This window comes from Salvia splendens, chromosome 4 (genome assembly GCF_004379255.2).
Source record: "Salvia splendens isolate huo1 chromosome 4, SspV2, whole genome shotgun sequence".
Classification (NCBI taxonomy): domain Eukaryota; kingdom Viridiplantae; phylum Streptophyta; class Magnoliopsida; order Lamiales; family Lamiaceae; genus Salvia; species Salvia splendens.
The window spans coordinates 8,068,925-8,075,154 of record NC_056035.1 but is presented as its reverse complement, the minus strand read 5'-3'; the positions used below and the strand labels follow the sequence as shown (position 1 = coordinate 8,075,154).

The window sequence follows — 6,230 nt, the reverse complement described above, 5'->3', positions numbered from 1 at the left end:
TCACCTGTGCATTAATAGATGAGTTCAGGCGTTAGGTGAGTGAGTCTACAGAACAATTAAGATAAACAGTCGACCACACAATCTTTGGTTCGCAAGGGGAAATATGTCATTATCTATATGAAATTGCAACCTAGCAGTCTTCATCATGCTTTGACTTTTGATTGCCTCAACTTTACTACTTTTGAGTTTTTTTAACTCATCTGGCAATTAACTGTGGTAAAGAGTACAACTAAGGAAAGGCATAAAAACAGAAGTTTAGACCTGAGAAACTCACTCTAAATTTTACTCATGTCCATAATAAGAGTTGATATACACACACCTTGTGCTCAATAATGACCTGTGAAATCAGACACAACCTTCTTTTCTTTGATGCCTGCTGGTGAAAGAGTATAAATTTTTCACTAAAAGTCATAATAGTAAGTAGCCTGTGCAATAGCTTAAGAATGGCTAGGCCCCTCTGGCCTGGTACATTTATCTTCAACCTGGTGTATGTTTCATAATTGCTTCACTAATTTTCAGTTAAATAATTGGACCCTTTCAGCCTTTTCAGCTCTACTTAAACGGGGGTAAAAAGCTTAGTATATTTAATACCTTTCAATTTGACTGCGAGAACTAACCACTTCTGTCTTCAAGATAACATCTGCCCTGATGAATTTATTGTGATCTGTTTCATTTCCAGATGTTACTCAAACATGAATCTATTACGACACCTATAATTTATCAGATAAATTACCCAATATGACTCAGAAGGTAAAAGAATGTTTTATTTCAGAACATGCCTCACAAGAAAGATGTAACAAATAAAAAATAAAATAAATATCTTTAAAAAAATAGGTTTCAGGGCAATTAACAATCAAAACAATACCGGGGAAATTGAGCAACTTGCAAGAGGACATGAGTAGGAGTCCGTACAGGAAGTAGCCCCACCAGTATAAGCATCTTTAAAATTGGCATCTCAACTACAACCTGTAAACTGCAAACCCCCAAAGAAAATTACTCTTGAATTTTTGCTGCCATAAAAGTAGGAATAAAAGAATGCCAAAATTTTAAGCAAGCTATCGCCATGACACCCTCTCTATTTTAATTTGGCGTCACGACAAGGCATCTCAGTTTGTGCAAAGGCAAATTCACAAAAAAGCAAGCTGAATGGAGGGGGATTACCATCAGAGCAATACTAATCCCTTTTTACCATTTGGCTTGGAATTAATTTGTAAAGCTTTGATAAACCTCCAGTTCTACTTCTGTATTAAATAACCAAAATCATGAATTCGATAACTAAATCTAAAGCCGTTTCTTTAAGAGCATGGTTAGCACCCACAAAATGATTTTCCTTTGTAGAAAAATATATTAACATACAGACAGGACTCATGTTTCGAGACAACCTAAAACTGCTGAAACAATATGCAAAGAGCCAGTGACTACAATTATCCCACTTCCAGAGGCAGATTTTGCACAAAGGACCTCATGTCCAAATCTAATTGAATCCACTAATGACCCCTCCACAAATAGGATGGATTCAGATCCCATATTTCTGGAAGATTCAGGAAACTGATCTTCAATCAACTCGTAATTAGCAGCTCCGCAGTCAAGAAAACCAACATCCATCTCTCTACAAGCTTTGATCCAAGAACATTTTAACAAGGATGATGAAGTTGTGCGCGATCTATCTCCAGCAATATCAACTTCAGTAAAGCATACAGCTTCCAAACATCCACCTGCAAGATTTTATATACCAGGAGTCACAATTGCATGTATCATTATAACAGCCCCTCCCCCTCACAAAGAGAGAATGAACAGAACCAAGTTAACTATTCATAATACCCCTAAAGCATTATATGTAACAACATGCAAAGACTATAACAAACTGCCTCTTCAACGTAAATTTATGTCCAGTACAGGATGAACATATTCCTCAGTGTTTATACAGATTAATTGCTGATTTTGAACAAGATCAGGAGAATCAAATATAACAGTGCCACCTGCACCCCCAACTACTGCATTAGGTTTCTTCTTCTCTTAGATATATGCATACGAGGACAGCTAGAGGATGTGAACAGAAGGAACAAGGTAAACTAGGAGATGCGAATATATCTGATCTTGCTTTCATCCTATCAATGAGGTCTTAATTTTACATTAACAAACCATGTATAAGATCATCAAGCCATTGCAAAAGACCTCAACAAATTATACTTATGAAGGATGTCTGCACTTCTAATAAATTGCACAAGAATTATCAGTGACAGACTATCTTCGTCTAGACTCTAGTGCACCACCCAAGTTTCTGATAGCACAAATATTTACAATATAATTAAATCTTTGCAATCTCAAATAGATACTTAACGTGAAAGTAGAGCTCTAGCAAATCCAGTATGATCTTTGTCATTCGCCATAGCAACAACAAAAACAATCTTGCATCACAATATGCCATCTTAACCATGTCCACCAATGCCTGAGCAGATTCTTTGGTATGGGCTGAGATTTTCATTTAAAGAAAAACATTAGCACAAGCTAGTTATCAACGCGATCAAAATATGGGCAAAAATCAGAATTCGTCAATGTTAAATAAGAGTAAACAGGAAAATCTATATGGAGTATTTTTTCATTCTAATCACTTGGCTGCAGCAATGACCTTACAGACTTACGTTTCTTTGTATGTTGAAGGACAGAACTAAGAATAAATGATGAACCACATAAATAGTTATAACCCTAAAAGGCTGACATCATAGTGTAGTGTGAAAACAGAAATCGTGAAACAAGGGAACCAAACCTCCATCAAGAAGTATAGTTGCTCCTGGTAGTCCTAGCTTGTCAGCTTCCTTAGATGTCAAAAATTGGCTTCTACCAACTAAATATGCACTTTCTAGACCAGCACGAATGGACGTATCCGATAACATCCACCCTACAATAATTACGGGCGTAAAGATATCATAATGGTGCAGGTAAGGCCAGAGCTCAAAGAGACATTTTCCAGCTGATATGTGACATGGTTGTAAAAGATGCTTCGTAGCATGCAAATGTACTTCTTGAAGCAATAAGAGTCAACTTGATTAACAAAAACACCAATGAGTGTTATTTTTCAAGTAGTAATGTAGTATTAACATTGAATAAGTTAAGCAAGTTATAAATATCAATGAGTTTAATCTGTTAAAATAAGGCTGCTGGAAATGCATTGGATTTTAATAAAAAAAGCAGAGATTTAATGTTATAACAAGCTTCGGCCAAGTAAGTCTGGGGCTTACTATCAAACAGAGAACCAGCTACACACTCAATTAACCCATATTCAGTGACCACGGCATTGACAGGCACATTTTCAATCCACTGTTGGGGTCCTATCATCATTATTAAATAATAACAAAGAGTAGTTTAACAATACCATATGCCAATCCACGTCGTCGGAATGGAACATCCAAAATTCAAGAAAAGGTGGGGAAAGACTTATGTTAACTACCAAATAGACTGAACAATTGTCGACAATATAGATTTCACTGATAAGGCCATTTTCTTCATTTACCATTACTCAACTTTCCAAAAAGACTAGGAGTGTAGCATAATAAACTACTCTAAAGAGTTCCTATCCATGTAAAAAGACACATAGGACTCATAAGAAGTTATATTTTCAAACCTTGTTCACGAAGACAAAGTGCTGCGCAAGTAGCAGTTATAGCGTTCTTGAGCTGGTGAGAACCAAGCAGGCGCAATTGTAGATCAAACAACTCAATTGACTTGTATATGACAGATTCACAGAAAAAAAATGGGTTAAAAAAGAAATAAAAGTAGCTTTATAACACTCTTAAATGAACTGTATAATATAATTCAATTCAATACCACGTGAAGGTCGCTCTCAATCAAGAGCAGAATATCACATAATTGGTGAGGCACCTGACAGGCTCCAGAAAAGCCTTTCAGAACACTTCTATTTCCAGGATCTGATGCTGATACAACAGGTGAACATAGAGACAATGCCTTCTCACGTATGATACTCTCAATATGTGGAAGGAACGGCCCACCCAGAACCAGCTAAAAGATTTTACAAGCAAGTTAGAATTGCATATTCTGCATTATAACTCTTGCATAGTTGTATGTATAACTTTATCTTGATCTACATACTTGATGGTAGTTATCTGCCTCCATACACAGTAAATAAAGGTCAAATTATGACATTGACATTTAAAAGTAGTAATTAGTTTATATCTGCCTCCACTTCAATGCTGGTTGTTCATATTCAAGCCTAATTAAATTGTGTGTTGTCTATTGTTGCCTCTCTCCCAAGAGAAGACAACACAATATGACTAAGACCATATTTGTGAAGGAAATAATGTACAGAACCACCTAACTGGACGGTCTTCTTTAATTATTCCTGATTTAGCCACAGCAATACTCTGCAGAGATCCCCCTAGTGCAGCTAGATGCTCTTCACCTATATTGGTAATGATTGCTGCTGCCAGATCTGAACTGGTAAATACATTGGTTGCATCCCGAGCGCCACCCAATCCAGCCTATAGGTGGACATAAGAAATCAAAATGTTATCCATTCCACGATGTTGACTTCCACCTTTATCAATCAAAGCTAGACGACAAACAATATAACGCGGATTACACGCATTTAGGAGTGGAGAAGAGGAACAAGATGATCAAGTTAATAGTGAATTAAAATTTACAGCCGGTATAGAGAATCCCGAAATATGCTGTTAATTCCAGAACATGGTGACCTAAAATTACACTGTCACCAAGATTAGGGTAAAGAACAATTAAGTTTAGTGAGAGAGAAAAAGAATCAAGAGACATATCTTCCATTTATAATAGTATATAATTTGAAAATCATGTATTTTCTTCTGAAAAAGGAAAGAAAATTGACCAAATAGAAAGCTTGTTGGTTAGTATAAGAGCTCAGACAAGATAAGTTTACCTCAACAACTGCAAATTGAACTCTCTCTTCGGCAAATAAGCTCAATGCGATGGCGGTGAAAACCTTGATTTCAAGATTTAACAATCAAATAAATTGAATGACAATAAAGTTCAGTATCACAATCAACCAACAAGTCAACCAGAAGACATACCATCTTCAAGTAAGGTGATAGCAAAATATATCTATCCACGAGCATACCTCAAACTGACTGAGATGCCCTTTTTCACGTTCAATTGCGATATCAAGCTCATCCTTTATTTTGTGGAAGTGTGAATCCAGTGACTTCACTGGCACTGCCTCACCACTCGCTCCCAGCGTTATGCGCTCTCTAATACTACGTATATGTGGGCTGAAAGAAGGCAATACCTTCAGTTGATTGTATTTATAAACTAAGCAGCTAAACATTTGTATTTCATGATAAAACAATCATGATTCTTCCACAATATAATCTGAATCATAGTGTGAGTTACAGACACATACCTGGTATAGCAACCAACAGAATACCCCTCGGCACATAAAATGCTGGAGATAAATGCAGCAGTTGATCCTTTCCCTTTTGTACCAGCAATATGTATAGCCTAAATCAATATCGAATCTTCTTCTAAACAAATCCAAAATCTAAAATAGTGCTACTAAAAAATAAACTCAATCTATATCAGGCTGTTCCTCAACTCAAATCCATTCACTAAAACCTTACGGCAGATGAATGCTGAGAAACGGTAACATGAGTATTAATCGAATTCACAGAAACCTTACCTTGAATTTGGATTGAGGACTGCCAAGATTGTGCAACAGCCGCCGCATCCTACCTAAATCGAAACCGTCGCAGGAATCGGTACCGGCTCCCTTAGGAACACCGATTTTTTCGTAGTTCTTGAGCTTTTCCATGAATGCATCCATTTCCGGGGCCTCAGTAGACGCAGTAGAAAGACGTCGGCACGAAGCGCGGGGCAATGCTCTGGATTTAGCAAAAAGTGGTTGGAGTACGAGGGCAGTGAAACGACACGCAATGCTTGAAACTTTCATAGTAGGAATTTGAGCAAATTCTATTCAGACACACGAAAACGGAGACGCTGGCAGTGCTTGACTCGTTTAGACCATCCACAATAGGAATAGCCCAGCAATAGCCCAGTCATAGCCCAGCCACTGCCACATCATCAGCACTAAAAATCCTCCTGTCACATCATAAATAGCCCAGCCACATCACTAATAACAATTATATAAAATGACATAATTAACAATCACACAATATACGGAATTCAATTTACGAGACATATACGGGAAAAGTTTAATAATACTATTAAAATTTAAAAAAGTACAATAA

The 6,230-nt window shown here is 36.9% G+C and overlaps 1 pseudogene; it reads right to left on the bottom strand.

Annotated features, from left to right (window-relative positions):
* Positions 1–1,307: 1,307 nt before the first annotated feature.
* Positions 1,308–5,968, bottom strand: LOC121797634 (annotated as a pseudogene).
* Between the last annotated feature and the right edge of the window lie 262 nt (positions 5,969–6,230).